This window comes from Bombus terrestris, chromosome 7 (assembly GCF_910591885.1).
Source record: "Bombus terrestris chromosome 7, iyBomTerr1.2, whole genome shotgun sequence".
NCBI lineage: Eukaryota > Metazoa > Arthropoda > Insecta > Hymenoptera > Apidae > Bombus > Bombus terrestris.
The window spans coordinates 14034798-14053730 of NC_063275.1; the positions used below are offsets into that span (position 1 = coordinate 14034798).

Genomic DNA, 18933 nt, shown 5'->3' on the forward strand with positions numbered 1-18933 from the left:
GTCAAGCGCGATGCCGATCGGCCAACTGTATACGCCTTTTATCGCGTTCGTTGATATCGTTCCTGGGTTTCCTCGCGACTTCGCCTTCACGTGCTTATTTCTGTTTATGTATTATGTCTACGAGTGGATTTATCGTTGAGGGTTAAACATTTTGCGTAAAGGAATTTGTAGACGATTTTATGATAATGTCAGCGATTCTATGCGCACCGGTTGTTTTAATATCGAAAGGTTAAGATTTATGCGTTTTCGAGTTTTCTTTATATTTTTGCCTCGTACGTTATAATAGGCAATTCTATTCATCGATATTGCTTTATCTCGAAGATTACGAGTTTTATGTCGAACAATTGGTTTGTGGTTTTGTTATAACGCGATATAAGTTGAGTACCACTTTGTCTTATCATCATGGGTTAAGGATATCGTAATAAAGGAGCTTTTTGAGATTTTCTATATAGTATAGGCAATTCTATCCATCTACACTGCTTAATCGCTGGGAAGCGATGATATTTCATGTAGCTTCTACGCTCAGGTGTTGCTTCATCATTGAGAGATTAAGAATGATTTGCACAGGAATTTTCTTCAGATTTTGTGTTCATCTGGGTAATTATACGCATATGTGCTCCTTTATTGGTGAAGGATTATCTCGGATTTTGCAGCACAAATCTTTTTGAAATTCTCCATTCTCATAGGCTATTCTCTGTTTAGGAGTGCTTTGTCATCGATGTTAAGGATTTCAGGTAATGGGATTTAAATGCAATTCCGTGCTCATGCGTGTGGTCCTCCGTCGTTGAAGTTAGGGATTTTGTGAAAAGGTATTTCCATGCGATTTTGTGTTTATATGAATAATCCTACGTATACGTGTTGCTTTCTCTAGAACTTTGCATAAATGGATTTTCTTGAGATTTCGCATTCGCGTAGACGATTCTATACAATACACGCGTCTACAGTAGAACTCTGTTTATCTGAACTTTTCTTATATAATTAGGGTTCGTATGATAGGAATTCCAACAAATAGACTCAGCCAGCAAGAGCTTCAAGCTTCATTTAATCGAGCCAAAACTAAAATTTCATTCAAATAGATCGACTTCCTGTAAACAGAGTTTTCGTATTGCATTAATGTGATCCTACGTAAAGTAAGCTTATTACGATTTCTCATTTTCTGGTATCTTCGTGTTAGATCGCTCGCTTTCAATGGAAATCTTGAAAATCGAGAAAGAGAAACGTGACACGATCTATCATGTAAATCCAAAAATCTCCAGATAAATCTGACACGTGTATCGTAATCCCTGACAGTTTCACGACCCGTACGATTCATCCGCAGATACGTCTGTCAACAACAAATCAAACCGAAAGAGGATTTAAAAATGATCGCGTCTCGAGAGTGACAGAAGTATGACTTGGAGGAGATCGATCGATACAAGATCAGTTTGCGGTCGAATGGATGTAATCACGGTAATTAATCGATTGGATAAGACGCGAGGGAATGCTACGCGGTCGGTGGTCGTTATTTTATTGCTTTGGTAATGTGCCGACGATTCAGCCACATGTTGTTGGTTGGTACTCGGCTATTTTGTAATCCGACATTGCATTACGTTGCAACGTGCATTACGTAGTTAAATCTGCTTTACGATCCTCGTTTGAGGAAGATAGATTGATAATCGTACGGTAACCGAGTGTTCGACTACTGTAATTAAGCTGGTAATTGATTTATTAACGAACTATGATTATTTTAATTGCACTATTTCATATTCATGTCGATTGATATGGAATTAGACATATAGTAATTAGTCGAATTTAGTTTTCAAACTGCGAGAAGCATTACCATCGAACGTTCTATTTAAATCTCGAAATGGGAAACGGTGCGGAACTGTTTGATTTGCCTCGATCGTAAAGTCCGATAAATATCAAAAGAAATCGGTTTGCTACCGATGATTAAAATCTCTGCTCGATTACAATCGTTAAACGTTTCCAGTTTCCTTTCATGTTGATATTATATCGTTACGTTTAGTCGATACCTTATTATCGTTCATTTCATTCAATTGTTCTTTCTCTGTTTCGTCTATTAAAAAGTTCACCGAATGAAACATCGTGTATAACTCGAAAACTCCAAACATCCAGGTGATACGAACACAGGCATGTTACTCTACTTTTCGAGATAGTTCTATAATCTCAGGTATCAAAAACTTATTTGTTAGAAAGAATTATTTTGCTTTTATTCACTCATGTCACGATATAATTAACCTCATAAATTTCTTAAAACGGTATAGTTGTTTTATTTCAGAAACCAATAACTTAGCTACAATTTAACTAAATGCAATTAAACGTTTCGTTATTCTTCAAACAGCCTTCAGAACACGGATGAGTTATTCTTTGCAGTTGTTACAAACAACACTGCTATGATATTATTACGAAGCAATGAGATTAAAACAAAATTCATATAGAATGAAATATCGCTTCTTATAGCCTTTGAAGTTTTTGGAGATTACAAGAGACATTCTCAACCTCTATAAACCAAAAACGTTTTCAATTCGGGAGGCAGCGTAGCGGAAGGGTTAATGTTTTAATTTACTCTCTGGCTGTATCATTTCCATGCGCTATACGTACGAGTATACGCGTAGGTTTGTGCCGCACGGATCACGGGGCCCGATATCTCGGACAAGGGAAAATATTTACGGGAAAATTTCGCCGTGGGTGGCGCGGCTTCATGAATAATTTCGGTCCGCTGGAGACTCGTCAGCCGTCGGCTAGGTGCCCCAGGCGCTCGGTTCTAATTACGGCAACTGCAGAGCTCGTCTGCGCCTTGGGCGATCCCTCGGGTCAGTTTCCAACCCCCGTTTTCCTACCCCAGCACAATTTCCGCAGAGTCCACATCCCTTCCACATCCGTTCTCTGAAATGCTAGCGGGTGCTGTACCCCTGCCTTCTCCAACTGCCTGCGAACCACCCCTTCCATTACCCTGCTTTTGCTATCGGTATACGTCGAGTACCTCTGCCGCGGCACCGGTAACCGGTTTCAAAAGTTTCCAACACCAGCGTCTCCGCCGTGTTTTCCAATTTCGTGAGGATCGTCTCACGATTCCGATGTTCCAAACGTTATCGCGATCCGGTTGAATTTCCCGCGGAAATTCGCCGAGAGACGCGTATTCTTCGGTTTCTACAACCTCCTTTTGTTCGTTTCTCTCTCTCCTGTCGCATTTTTTGTCGGCGTGTTTTAGTGTCGTTCTTTATCATGAAAATGTTTGGTTCCTGTGGATGCGCAGCAAGGTGATCGTAATATTTGACGTTGCTTCGCGTACGATATATCGATTGTATAGGAATTTAATGGAGTGAGATAATGTAGTGATACGCGCGTGTGAGATCTAGCGTATTGTACAGTCAAATTATTTTAGTTCTGCCGCGGTTCTCCAATTTTTATGTAGCGGTATTATCCTTGTTTTTATGTTTGCAGAAGAAGTTTTTACGTTCTAAGGAAAGCTTAAAATATTTGCCTATTGTTACGTTACTACGGATGCGTATGTGAATGTATGAGAGAAAGCAAATCGTTAGAAAGACGCGTGACGAAAGTATGGTAGTCGAAAGGAAGAGACAAAACAACCTACTTTATATTCTCCGCTGTTGTTTCATTTGCTTTCAACATCATCACTCTTAAATATTGTCAGCTATTGAAAATTCTTCTCACAATGCCATTCTACATCCACACAGAAGCTGCATCTTAAAAACAGATAAATTAGAAACGAAGAGAGAAATCTAGGGTAAACATATGTATCTCCTCTTTATGAATGAAAATTGCGTCACGGTAAGTGTCTAATTAGAATAGAGAATTCACGACAAAGGAGTATCTCACCAACGCAATGTATAAAATACCGGGGCAATACGAGTTGTGTTGGTAATTGAAAGTTAGTTGATATCGCGATTGTCAGACTCGTGACTGATGCGAGTCTTGCCACGGGCTAACCGGATCTTCTCAAGAAAAGAAACGATACTCCCCTGGTTCGATCTATCAAAGAATCGATCGCGCGGAACGGTTAAAACGAAGAAATTTCGAGGCAATAACGCACCAGTTCTTTGAATTGGTAACGAAATTAATGGACACCGGTAAGGAGACACGCGGCGTACGTGGCGAAAGATAAATCGCGTTCACCGTTTCGTCATTTTCTGCCACGGTTTCGAGAGAAACGTGCTTCCTCTAACGTGAATGCGTGGGCCTCCATACGAACCGTTACTTCGCTTTGTCATGGATTGCACGTCTCCGGATGACAGCACGGTAATTATTTCAGATAGCAACGCGTCTTAACGAACTGGAACGTTTTCTTCCACGGTTCGAAAGCTTTTGAACGTTCGACGTTCGATACGGTTCGATCGCTTCCTCGTAACTCTCGAATCGCCTCACGCGAAAAAATTTAAGAGCTCGTCCTCGTCGAAGCGGTCCTCGTAAACTCGAAGACACGAAACGCTTTGGAGAGAGAGCTTTCCTTCCTTTCTCCTCCGCCTCATTCTTATTCCTTTTCCTTTTGTTGTATTTTCTCTCGCGTGTTTCTCTCGCTGGAATAACATCCCACGTTGAACGTGACTGTGTAGGAAAACGAACAGGAATTTCGTTCTATAGCTTTGTTATAGGAGATGATGTTATGTGAAGTTTTGCGGAAAAGATGTTGAGACTTTACGCGTAATTTATTCATCTAAGATGCACGCGTGTTGAGGAGTCTTGTCGTGTTTCGAGAATTATGATGTGCACGGCAAATGATGTTTATGTTTGTTAGGACAAAGAGCAACGATCTAATGTTCTCTCGAGGAATTACATTATCAAATACTGTTTAACGATATTTATAGAAATATTTTCTCTCTCACTTAGGTCAAAAACGAAATCAGTCAAATTCCAAACTGCAAGTGCTATTAAAATTCACACATTGATTCTCACGAAAGGGAAAAGGAAATAAGAAACATAGAAATAGAAAGTGACGTATTAAATTACATATTACAAAGTACAAAACGGTATTTCAAGCTACTTTTCAAAGCCTATATAATTCAAGGCTTTCCAATTTTCTTTTCTATTAGCTCTTGTCAGACGTTCATAATCTACAAAACGAAAGAAAACTAAGAACGATACATTAGCTCTAAACTGCATTAACTCTCGAAAGCGAATTCCATGCAACGCGGCACGATATGTCACTGTTGTGGACGCGAGATGCATAATTGATCATAAGCATTGTTCGATGACGCAGGAATGCAACCAACGATTGAGCAATTCCATTGTGCCTTCGCTACTCTGTCTATTTGTGCATCCGTAGGAGACCGTTCAAATATTGCGACTCGTTTACGCTTTCCTCGCCTCTATAAAGTTACCAGATCGTCATCCTATCGACCCCGCGTAATTATCCTAATCCAAGAACGTTGTTGATGGCTTGTAAGTTGTTCGACGTTCGCATTGTGTAGTGAGTCGCGAAGTAGATACAATGGTCGCAAAAAGTATTTGTATATACTCTTATTTATTAATGAAACATCTTTTATCGGCCTGTATGCTTTTCAGTGTCGCAGTATTAAATTTTTGTAATCATATGAAGGTACCATTGAATGATTCGAAACTTACTAATTTGCGTCTAATTAATTGGTATGTAAATGTTGTAGTAAATGCAACGGTGTGCAAGTAATATTTATAAATATCGTACGAAGTACACTGATGTTAAATGTATATAAATTTATGGTTCGCATGAATACACGATCGATTTATTTTAACTACTACTCAACCATGGACTATTCATTAATTACTTGCTTCAGAAATATCAAATCATATTTGTGGCATATAATATGAACGGAGTAGAATGTTTTTGTATCAAAGTTCAGTTTTAACACTGATTTTAGTTCCAACTTAAGACATGTAGCGGCACATGAGTTGGAGGTCAATACAAATCGTGTTGTTGTTTTGCCTCAAAGTATCAAGATCATTAGGATACACGTAATGTAAGAATAAATAAACTCCGAGCAAAACGATGTCGCCGCTACGTGCAACCATCGAACAAAGACGAATTTGAATTTTCCGACTCTCTCCCGACCAGTATAAATAAGCGGACGCGATCAGTTACAGTCAATTGTCGATCAGTTATCAACCAGTTATCAACGATCTATCTAATTAACGAGTCATTAGCAATCCTATTTTACGACTTATACATTGTCTTAGCGAATCGGTTAGTACGAACGTCTTTGTGAACATTATCTGTATACTAATTTATCATTTTAAATATATTCGACGGTTTCAACAACGAGTAATCTCGTCCATTAAACCTCACCGACCAACCATCCTCTACTCATAAACCTCTACAGACGTTATGAGACTATGAATTATTTGAATATAAATAGTTTTCAATATTTAAATTTTCCACCTTAGATACAAAGTAAGCCAAAGTAAGTAGATACTCTGAATCTAATTCTTTATATTTTAGTTTACGTAGAATCTTCTGAAGGACGTGTTAGTATCGTCGAATAGAGATTAAACCGGTAGCTGATGAGGAGAGAAGTACGTTGTGTGCTATCTGGTAACTGTGTCTAGATAAAATGTTCTGCATCCTATAAATTGTTCACCGGTTGGTTAGTTGCCGTGCAGTTGGCGCAAAAGTAAAACTACTGATTAGATAAATCGGGAAGGAACGAGCGTTCTAGGAAGCAGCCTAGCTTCGCACATTGTCTTTTTTCTTCCTTTTTTGTAATCAAAGTTTGATAATATGCCAACGATCCGATTATAAATCCACATATCTCATTGGTACATTTTTCGCATTAACACATTATGCATTACTCTAAAAAAAATATATATAGAATATATTATTCTTATCCCTAGCAATGGAACTCATTCCATTAAAAATAGCACCTATAGATTTTTAAACGATGAAAGTTCCAGAAATACATCAGAAAAATAATTCGCCTCGCTTCAAGTTCAACGAATTAACTGAATTTACTTAAAAATACTAAGAAACATTCATTCCACTTAATTTTCCTAATAATTCGATATAAATAACCGATAGAAGAAAGCAAGAAAGTAGTTGAACACTCACCGTTTTTGACACGTGGGCTCCAGGTTGACGGTTGTTCTTGTGTCCACGGCGACGACTTAAAAAAAAATCCCCCGACTTTTCACCAGGAAAAGAAAAACTCAACACTTGCTTCGAGCCACCGTGGAGGTAACGCGCGGGAAACTCGTGTGTCACGCACAGATCCACGTGGTCACGATTCACGTGTCTTCTTTCGGGAGGTAAAACGAGCGCGAGCCGCACTCCACTGCAGCTTTAATGGGACTGAAGTGTCTTCGCTGGCGTCACAGTGTTCGCGCTACTTCCACCACCACTGTAACTACCTCTACCAGCGCAACCACCACCTCTAGCTACCTCGACGTCGCGTTGGTCTTCCCCTCTCCAACGCCTCTTTCTTCCTTTAATATCTCTCCCTCTCTCCCCCCTCTCGCTCTTATTCTCTCGCGGCGTTTTGGTAAGCGCCCTGAGCTTGCAATCCTCTTCACCCTCGAGGTCATCCTACTCTACTGTGTGTCAATTGGCTTCAACCCCGTTGGACGCCCTGCGGTCAATTCGATATTCGCGGCTATCATCGTCACAACTACCATTTACTACATTTTCTTTTACACAACTTCTTTATAGCCAGCTTACGGTTCTCTTATCAGATTCGATCTGTGCGTTAGATTCATCATGACGATCAACATCCATATGTAAACATTTTTATTCTCTATCGTTCATGTATATAATTTCAATTTTATTTGCTCGGGTGGCGAGACCTCGGTAGATAGCCGAGCAACTTTGTTGCGATGCAAATGAAATTTAATCAACGGAGAAACAACTTCATCCCGTTTGCTGCCCGAGGTATCTCCTCGGTGTTTCGATCCCTTAATCCGATGTCTAGCTTCTTTAATTTAGATTATCGCGTTCGTCATCCTGTTCCTCGTTCTATTTCTTCAGTACTCCCCTCCTTTCTTTTTCCCGAGGCGTTTCTCTTTTGATAAGCGCCCGGAGCACGCTTCGGTTCTTCTTATACGCGGACGTATGTATTCGTCGTCCGTATATCAATTCGTTTCGTCCTTTTTGCACAGTTCGTGCTGTCGATGGCTCTTTCACGTTCGTATTTGCCGAGAGACCCTTGTAACAGGCTTAACGATATAGAGCGTACGAGATTCTGCTCGTGTATTTAACGTCTCGATCGACTTTTTCAAGCATAACGTTCGCGCGGGCTCGATCGAACGGGCAAAAAAGAGGCGGAAACGGGAGACTCGCGCGATAAGTTACGTCCTCGTGATTGCGACCTCGGCGTCGTGTAATTTTTCCACCTGGAGAAATAATTTGCTCGATAAACAATTTAGATAAACGGTGCTATCTATGCGCCTCCCGTTTATTACCGCCTCGCACTTAACGTTATACTAATAACAATAATTTGCGAGTCCACCTTTAAGTTAACTAATGAGATATTTAGTATGCACGCTATGCCTGGATCTCGTCGTACTCACCCGTTCATTTACCTTTTTAGCTCGGGCCAGAGGAGTCGCGGTAATTGCACGCTATATAAATTATCCCGCAAGAAGCATTCGACGTCCGTCATTACCGGCGTGCTTGGCGATATTGTCGCGTTTGAGAATGATTGGTGTGAATAAAAGCAATCGATGATTTCACGATTGAAATTACTCGTCCGGTAGAGTAAGTTGTCCCGAAGATTTATACGAAAACTGGATCGATACCCTTCGGGGCCATCTGTAGTGTTTAATCCTCGGAAGGGATAATCTTCGACTTTCTGTCGATCGACTATCTTCCACTTCCTTTATTAAATACATCTGTGTACGTCTTGTTATCCTAACCCTTTCTAGTCTTCTCCTTTCTTTCGCTAGTATTATCCACGGTACAGACTAAAAAGTTGAAACAAAACTTCTGCCAAGTTCGTTATTAATTTCCAATTAACTTGAGTAAATGATTTTCTGAGGTAATATAGCTATTTTTTTTTAGACCGATGGTGTATTAAGTAAAGAACTTCTTTGAGATAATAGTAAGATAATTTTTGTTAGAGTTTTCTAATTTAACAAGGGGTGCTTCAGACACGATTCTTTTCCAATGAAATTATATGCTACAGCTGCAAACACTGAGCAAATAATAAGTAGCGAAAGCAAATATAACATTTGCCGAGAATAATACGACGTATATTTTTAACAGATCTTTTAAAGAGAAAATTTCCTGGCAAAATTCTCAACTGTATGTTTCTTGAATTCTTCGATTCACTGAGTCTGCAGTCCTACTTATTGATCATTAGTACATATATTAGAGGAGTCTAAAAATCGAAGCCTTTCAAGATCTTCTATACTACTGCTTGCCATTCCAAACTGTTTACCAAACACCGTATACAAACGTCATTTCACAAAGCAATTTCCAATTCCTTACAACCAACGATCCTATCGAATTCCCATTTGCGAAATACCTCCAAAATACATCATATACCTTTGGAAAATCAGCCTCGTGGTCGAGCTAAAATTGTAAAAGGTAAAATAAACAGAATTCCACGTACAGGGCTTTAACGGGTTTCGGAGGCTCGTCGGAGCCGCAGCTGGAGCTTTTCCAAGCGGGCCTGCGATGTCGGGGACTTCGTCCTCGTAAAGTTACAGTTGGTACTTCGCCGATACGATTGGCCATCGGCCATCGAGAATAATGGGGCAGTTGGCGAGGGCCGATATAAAGGGAACCATGCCTCGGCTCGGCTTCGGTGTCTGTCGTATTCGTGTTGCCCGGGGCTAAAACGGCCACGGCCGACAACATCGTTCCAGAATGCCCCGGGCACTTCCAAACCCACCGGACGATGCTGCTCGCATACGTAAACGCTAACTTCGTCAGGGACAAAGTGACGCTCGTGTACGTAACGGTGGATCGAGTCACGGTTCTGGACAACGAAATGCGAAGGAAGAAGGGGGAAAGCGGAGAGGAGGAGAGGGTTAGTTTGCCATTTCGAGGCACATTCGAAATGTTCGCCGATCGACGTCCACGGTTCGTTTTTGTCCACGGCTTTTTGCAGTCGTCCACGGCCCTGATTATCCACCGTCGAGACCGCGAAAGCCTGTCGAAGGAGCGCTTGAGAGTGAATCGACAGGACGCATTAAACCAACGTGGAGAATCGACTCGCGTGATTCCACGTGATGCCATCTTCGTCAAACGGGAAATCGTTCGAGGAAATGGTCCGACGTTTTCAGGATTTTTTACCACGCGATCGAACGAATGGATATTGACACTTTTGGTTATTCCGAGGTAGTCGCCGAAATACCGTTTCGTTGATAAGAAAATATTTCTGATGTAGAAGTTTGTGGTAGTTCTCCGCGAATTTTTAATCATGCGATTCAGTTGAATAGATATTGGCACTTTCGAGTGGTCTTGTTGAGTTAATCGCTGAAAGACTGTACTGTTGATAAGAAAGATAAGGCTGGGAAACCTGATGAATTTTTGGATCTTATGGTTGCTAATTAATCATCAATATATACTTTTTTATGTCCGTATGTTTTAATAATGTGTTCGTATTATTTGTTGTTACATTGTGAGAGATTTTTAATTTGTTTTTACACCAGTCTTATAGTACAGCGTGAAAAAGAAACCGTCTAAAGAGTACCATAAAGAGGCAATGGAAACACACGAGAAGGGAATTAATTAGCGCGAATAAAGACAGTTTTGTACTACTTAGTTTTTTCTTTTGGTGGACTGTGTGAGTCACTGTAAGCTTAAAATTTATGCAAGTACCAGTTCGATCCGCGTGAAGTAGATCTGGAACGTCGCGTACAGGCATATTCCACTTTACGGATCATGGAATGTAAGTCCGAAGTTCTATGTTTTCTTGAAATTTAAATTACTCAATTAGTGTCGGAAATGAAACGAGTTAACCTTGATGGAATTAATCAATTTTGCTTGCGTATGCCTCACACAAAAACCAGAAAATTGACAAAAATAAACCTATTGCGTATCTTCTCTGTGGTCTTCATTTCTCTGATCTTGCTTGTCTGATCGATTATCTCATCCATAAAAACATACAAATGGCATCGACGGGATGATTCGAACGGATAACATTCTATGCTCGTTCTTTTTGAGCGCGAAGAGACGAATGTATTCTGAATCAACTACCGTCCGCGGTGATGGATCGATCGATCGAGCTAGCCGATCGTCACAATTCACCGATAGATATATATCGGTGGAGATCGCAAGAAGAGGGAACAGATACGCACTCGACTCGTCCACTCGATTGCATCGAGTGCTTTCACTCGTTGCGTTATCTTTCTAATAGACTAAAACGAACGCCGTTTACCGCTAGTTTTACGGAATCACGTGCATCCACGTCGATTTATTACTTATCTTGGTATCTAGCTTTTTCCACTAGCCTAATAGATTGATGGTTGTATACGGTATTCATTTGTCCGTCTGGTAAGCTCATTGGCAAAAAGATTGACGCTTAACGTACGGGACACGTTTAGACGTCATTAAACCTCGTATTTTACGACCACGAGCGTCGTGAATTCATAAAATTCGCCTGTATGATTTGTCGATAATCCATTACACGTTTAATTATCTTTTTACAAAATATTATTAAATGTCATGCTCCGTGAAAACGGCTGAAGAAAATAATACTTTGAACGTTCGAGAAGCTCGTTCGAATCTTTATAATTAAAATGTCGTTTGTTTCTGACAGAGAGGAATTATAACTGATTAGGTAATAGTTTTCAATTTCGGCTTGGGCATTTGAAAACAATTATCGCTACGAGTAAGTAGTTTCATCATGTAGGGATGATCTATAATGGTATTGTACGATGAGCAAATGAAAAGAGGTTTTTAAAACATGAATGTACGAATGTGTACTTTCAAGACGCGTGGAATCAAGGAGCGTTGATTATTTATTTATTCAAGTAATGGGATCCATCAAAGACTTTGGTCCTCTTTCATAACTCATTTTGTACATCACAAATCCCTGCATCCAAGATTCGGTTTAGTTATTTGTTATCATTTATTTATCATATAAAGCGAATTCTCTGGTGTATACAAAGAATAGTAGTGGAAATAAAATACATAATACACACGGATGAAGGTCGTAAAATTAGTGCAAAACGCGAAATCCATGATTTAAACAGTGTGAGGAATATCGTAACCGAATGACTGAACAGATTAAATGACAAATGGACGTTGTTAGCATAATCAATCATCCAATTCGTTTAATTGAAAAACATTACTTATTTAGAAACCCTGACTGAAATCGCCTCTAAAAGAAAAGCATCGGGTATCGAACACATAATTAATCGTTAGTCTCGCGATTGGTATCTCTCAAATGGTTCTTTCGAATGTGTAATTCTCGAGGAAGGACGAGATGAGGGAAGAAGGATACATCGAGTGGCGAGTGCGGGCACTGAGAACAGAAGGAGTAGGAGGCGGTGGAGGACGATGAGGAGGAGGTGGAGAAGGAGTAGGAAGGCAGGCATAATGGTGGTCACATGCCCCGAGGCATTCTTGCCTTCGTCCGCGGAGAAAAGCAAGAAAAGAGACGAACAACAGAGCGTAGAACAGAGACAACGATTGCTACGATGAAGAAAGATGAAAATAATGTGATGTTTTTGTATCATACGATATACAGACTGCCGGCATGGCGGACCAGTATACGCCTGAGGCGTCCAGCAGGATGTAACGAGGAGAGTCCGAGTGTTGCCCGTGGGTCCGCATATTTTAGGGAGAAGTCGCTCTCTCTCCCTCCTCCCCTTTGCCCTCTGGTTTGGCCCTACGTGTCTTTGAAACGGGTCGTGTCGTGCCCAAGGCGAGAGCCTCGGTTGGTGAGCCACCTCTGTCTCTTTCTTTCTTTCCACTTTTTCCCTTTCTGTTTTTATCTCCGTTTCTCTGTCTCGCTATTCTGTTTCTCCTCATATTCTTTTTCCATCTTCTTTCGTCTTCTGTTTCCGTTCTATTTATTTTTCCTCTCTTTTCATATCTCATTTTCTGTCCTCTATAGCGGCTGTGAGAGTTCTATTAACACGAAGAATCGAGATAGAAAATGTTATCCATGCAAGACAGAGCAATTAATACTAGAATATAGGACGCGAGTGTTTCTGCGCGAGCGCGTGCATCTCACTTCCCGTTGATATGCAAATCCTCGTCTGTGGAAAATTACCTTGAACCGGGTGGGTGTGTATCCATCGAGCACGGATCGCCGTGAAACGTCACACTTCGATGCAACGCATTGAAACTGATACTTTATTGGATGCTTATCGACCTCTGCCTCGTAACGAACCACGACGTGACTCCTACGCGGTGTGTACCTTTTGGAGTTGTCCAGTTTGGTATGCTTGGCTTGACGGTGCATCGTGGAAAAACAAACGATGATTGAATGCTTGTTCGATCGTGGAATCCTTTGTCTTCGAGGAACGTCTCGGTACGAACGATTGTGCGTTATTAATTTCAATCTTGCGGTTAATTACGAGCTCGAAGATCCAGTCAAGCGCTAACTGACGTTTTCCTTTCTGTTTGCCGTGTAACCATGATCATTATGTACGCAGTCACTGATGGGGCTATTTTAGTCTTTGATTTCTAAATGACTAAGGAAACGATGTTGCACAAAGAAGATTATATGATAGTAATTTGTCCATCTTCATGTAGATTCGGAGTTTGTAACGTGTATGTCAGGATGAAGACATCAAGTTCTTCAAAGGGGCAGATTGAGTACTTGAGGATCCCCCGGAACGGTTCAGATGGCCAAAAAACGTTAACAGGATGACTTTTGGCGGTCCATCGAATTAAGTCACGAGCTGGAAGCATTAAATTCGAAGTAAAAAGGATCCTTTGTCTGATATTATTTCAGCTTCGCAAAATACAGAACGATCTTCGATGAGCCCACGGATTTAAGATATTGTAACCGTTTCAGGATACACCATTTTCCTCCACTTATCCTCCATTCTTGTCAAAGGTTCCAAATATTCAGAAATTTCAGCTTTTAGAAAAGAGAAGGATCTTCACCGATGCTATATCCACTCAAATATTCACCCTTCTACTTCTTCGTCTGTTTTTCTTTCATCGAAGATTCAAAATTTTCAAAAACCTCACGTTCAGATCTCACACTTGCACGAAAAAAAGAAATTTATCCTCATCGAGGCTACGGATTCAAAATATAGTATCCATCGAAGTATTCACCCTTCCTTCTGGTTTTCTACTTTGGTCCTCGCGATGTGCATCGGTGTCGAGCGTGCACGGTGCTCGCACGTATGTATGCCACCGTGGTCGAAGGGAAAGGAAGGAAGGTAGCTGGCAAACTCGGTCTTTCTCTTGGCTGGTTACGTGACCTCTTGTGGGTGTATGTTTAACCTTTTCGATGGCAGTCGGCAAAGAGAGGAGTATGGCCGGCGGCCCCCGACCACCCCCTCCTGCCACCCACCTACTACCCCCCCTCGATCCCCGGATACCGAGCCTCCGACGATCACCCACGCAAGCGAATGTAAATTACCGGAGGCTGTGAATCATTTTGAGAAGATTCCAGACAGCCCCCGGGCTCCTTCTCTTCGAGTCTACCTCGCGATGCCCCTTTTTCTCTCTTTCACCCCCCTTTACTTTCTTTCTTCGTCGTCAGCCAGTTATCCTCGTTTGGCCATCGTTTCTATCTTCGTCCCGCGTTCGTAAGACTTACGTAAGTCATCGAACGCTCCCTGAGAAAAGGCAGGCGGCTCCCATAGATGGCCGTGGGATGTGCTCTGGGCCTTACTCCCACCTAGCGCGACCAGGGCCCCGCCAATAACGTTTATTAAGCGCCTTTAGGCTCTCTTTCATTCTCTCTTTCTTTACTATACGTCCTCACGAAACCTATCACGAATTCCTGTATGATTCGCTATTGCGGTGAAAATCGTGCAATTCATGGTTTCTAAAGTCCTGGTAGAGGGATCCGTGTCTTGGAGACACCGGTTGCATGCACCGGCGTATACAGCGAGGTTTCGAACTCGACGTGCGATAAGATCGAGGATGATATATACGCACGTGCGAGAGGTTTACGGCGTTTCGTTTCGGTCCTTCTTTGTAAAGATGAGTTACTATGGTTGGGATGAGTTAGCCCGTTCAGGTGATTGGCCTTTTCGTAACACAAGTATACGTATAGTATCTTATCGTTTGTAAGTATTAGGATAGTTTTTGTTAAAAATCACTTGTATAAAATGTGACATTTGATTTATAATATTAAGGAAACGATAAATCCAATTAATTAGATGCAAATTAATAGTTGCGAACAAATAAAGGTAAAGAAAAATGGAATAATCATGAATCATATAATCGTTTCATAAAGTGGAATACTCGTCCTTAATTTGTTTTTCGAACTCAAAGTTTCCTAATACTTGGAAAAGGGATGCATGTGTAATATATCGTGGAAGTTAAAGGTTACTCGGCATACGATGCAACGGAGGCGGATTAGTGGAAGCCAGAAGCCACATATGTTTCCAGACACGCCATGTCGGAATGATAACAACTTGTCAGAACGATCGTGATCGTGCTATTATGTTAGAAGAGAATCATCTTGCGATATATGCACGTATAAAACTGGGACCGCATGATCGTTTTGATCGTCGATCGAAGATCATCTCTGGTTCCGTTTTATCCTCCCGGCGTCAGGATGGAGGTTGTGGATTGCGTGAAGAATCGTCACGATCTCGATGGACGCGTGGAATCGGTATAAAATTCGTATCGAAAGGCAGTTCGCGCATCGACGGAAGGCACCGTATAATTATATTATTACGGTAGGCAGGATGGCCGTATAATTTACGTATTTACGATATGTTTTTTGTTTTACCTCGTGCGTCGCATTAATAATTTTGCAGCCATTATAAAATGAATATAAATGTGATCGGTGGCGCAGAATCACGCCGGCACATTGTTATTCGCATGCGAGTGAACCGCATCAGACTAATGACCCCGTGAATTTCAATAATTTCCCCCATGTTCGTTATCGACCGACGAGGGCGTGTTAAAGTCGGCGCTCGTGTACGATCAAATTTCCAATAATCCACGTTCGAACTTGAAGTTACACGAGGGACGTCACTCTGGCACCGTTGTTCGCCCAGCTTTAAGGGTTAAAGTTGCCGGGAGAAAGGCAGAAGTTTGTTCGAGGTCAGAAAGTTTGAAAGTTGTCGAGCATCTCGTCTTTTCTCTTCTCTACGTTTCCCATTCGCTTTTCAATTTCTCTACCGGGCTCGATCGTTGCGGTCGGATCGTTTTCGTTCGTAACGACAGCTGATAACGGGAACTCTGATTAATGCGCCAGATGTAGAGGCACAATGCGTCGGGCGAAACGAAAGCTTCGTCCTCTCGTTCTGGGATAAAGAGAACGAGAAGCATATTTCGACAAAGGAAACAATCTATCCACGGGCGAAGAAAATTACAGTGTAATAACGCGGGTTTATTTTATCGTCACCGACGGCTATAATTCAATCTGTTCGGTGAGTTTAACGAGGAGGCTTAACCGCAATTAATCTCACACACTCGTCTAATAATTCTCCCATAACCACTCCATTAACCATCACCGGCGGGCCACGCCGTGCTTTTAAACTCACGTACTTTGCTCCGCTCGCGTATTTATCGTCCTGTACGCTTTTCCCTACGTGGTAAACAAGATTTACTCGGCTAGGCGTCAAAGTTTGGCGTTTCCTCGCGACGCGCAACGACCAGCTCACAATCTATGGTAAAAGGTTCGGTTATGATAAAAGTAGCCTGCGAGATTATCAAATAAGCAGAAAACTTTTATCGGTTTGTTAAACGAAAATGCGTCACGGTACTCCGTCAACTTTCGCCCCTTTGGCTTCTCTGCTCGCCTCGACCTCACCTCCGCTGGAACCGAGCGGTAATTACGTTCGTTGCAGGTAGCCATCTCACCGTGTAGCTTCATCGACCCGACTTCCGACCGATTCGTGCGCCAATGATAGTTTCCAATGATTTGGTTCGACGATTTGATATCGCGATTGTGGTCACCGATCCGATCGTATTATCCGAGCAATCGTGCAGGCGGAATCGATGTCAACAAACGAAGTAGCATGATTAATTGGGTTATCGTTTATTTCCAGATCGTTACTCTCTGATAAAACGATCGTGTTCAGGATAGAAAAGAAGAGCGAGGAACAAAAACAGGCTGGATAGACGAAAACAGATTTATATTTAGTTATATTTTTCATTATATTTTTACGTTTTATTCCCTACTTCTATTTTTATTTTTTAAAAATATACGAAAAGTATATCACGTTTTATGAATTTGAATAAATAGGTATTGGTCGGTGATTCGAAATGTTTTTTTACTGCTCTTACAGAAGACCGCACAGGGATAATTTTGCCTCATTCAAATGCCGGGTTATTAAAAACAATTCGAATGGAAAATTCGATAATACCATCGATGTGCACATTGAAACGTATAGCACGGTGGAAATCGTTATTCTGTGGCTGATTTTGTGCTTGTTTTAGAAATCGACGGAAATTGAAAATGATAATACGATTCGATAAATTTCCTTCAAGAGACCAACGAATACGTAGAATTAATCTTTATCCAAAGACCGTATCACGATCGTTGCGGAACGATACTTTTCGTACCAAGCTACAACCACGTGATCGTTTTATCACGATTAAGACGAAGGATCGAAAGAAATAGAAGCAATGACGTAGAAAACGAAGACGAGGACGAGGAGCACGATGAGAAGAGAAACAGTAACAGCGGAGAATCGGCGGTGGAAGGCAGCCGAGGAAACGTTGGTAAAGCAGCCCGTTCCCTTTTCTTCCGTCCGTGAAGTCTGCTTATAGGCAGTCGGGTCCCGGGGCGACTCGTGAAGATCGTGAAGATCGAGCGAGACGGTGATACACGAAGAAGGCGCTGGCCCGTGTTGGCTCGCGGGGGCGTTCGAGCGCTTCGAAGCTCTTGCACACGTCGCGAAAGGGAGAGATAGAGGGACGAAGAGGATAGGATTGCTGGTTATAGAAACAGAGACAGAGACGGAAAGAGAGTAGGAAGGTGAATGTAGAGTGGCATGCTCCGCGAAGCTTCGCGGAGAGACAGAGAGAGAATTCTGGTGTATTCTGGAGCGCTCGAAGCATCGCTGAGAACAGCGGATAACATTCTCTCTCTCTTTCACCTTTTCCATATCGTCCTTCTCTAGATCTCACCTTCTCTTTCCCTTCAGCGCCGCGGTCATCTCGTTCTCTCTTTCCCGCTTCGTTTGCCTCTCACTGCAATTAGGGAATTGCCCGGGGTATCTCGCATTCATCGCAAATGCAACCACGCTGACATGAACCACCGTGGTAAAAGTGTGCAATGGGTTATTTTCATGCATTGTTCGCGAAAACGCGGCTTCGGCGAATTAGCTGGCTGTTCGCGTCGAGATCCCCGGTTATCGCGTATCCTGTTCCTGGTTACCTGGACCTGCATGCCTCTTTCGGGGTGTCGAAAGTTTCGTTTATCAGCTGCTTTTCTCGTGTCGTCGTTATCCTTCCTCTCTTGCTTTCTCACCGCTCACATACGTGTACCTGTCTCTTCCAAAGAGAAACTTTAGTCGAACATGTCTCGAAGCACGTTTAAAGGCGCGATCGATGCAAATGACAGTTCACGGGCGGTAGTGAGATTTTTTAAATTGGAAATGCGACTGTCGGTCGTTAATTATTATTGAGCGAACGCTTCGCGTGCAAAAAAACATCGATCGACGTGTCACTGATTGACGTTGCACAGCGCGACGCGACGACCAGCCAGGTGCTCGAATGATATATCGCGATAGATTAACCCTTTCACAAGCGATCCGCGTTCTCCTTGACGAATCCATGTTAGCCATGTCCATGTAGATGGATAATTGCATCCAGGTAAGAAATCATCGAGGAAAAAGGTCGTATTAAATTGTTCCCTTTTTTGTCGTTTTTATCTTAATGCTGTTCAATTTATTTAAGCTGCAATC

General features: G+C 41.8%; 1 protein-coding gene across 3 annotated transcripts in view; it reads right to left on the minus strand.

Moving 5' to 3' along the window:
• Positions 1-7327, minus strand: part of LOC100648439 (BTB/POZ domain-containing protein Tiwaz) — a 40690-nt gene extending 33363 nt beyond the window's left edge. The window contains exon 1 of one of the 3 annotated variants that reach the window (XM_048407132.1): positions 7040-7327. The gene's annotated coding sequence lies outside the window, so the exon portion shown is untranslated. The remainder of the gene's footprint in view (positions 1-7039) is intronic. The other 2 variants (XM_012310306.3, XM_012310309.3) reach the window with 2 other exon arrangements.
• Positions 7328-18933: the final 11606 nt, after the last annotated feature.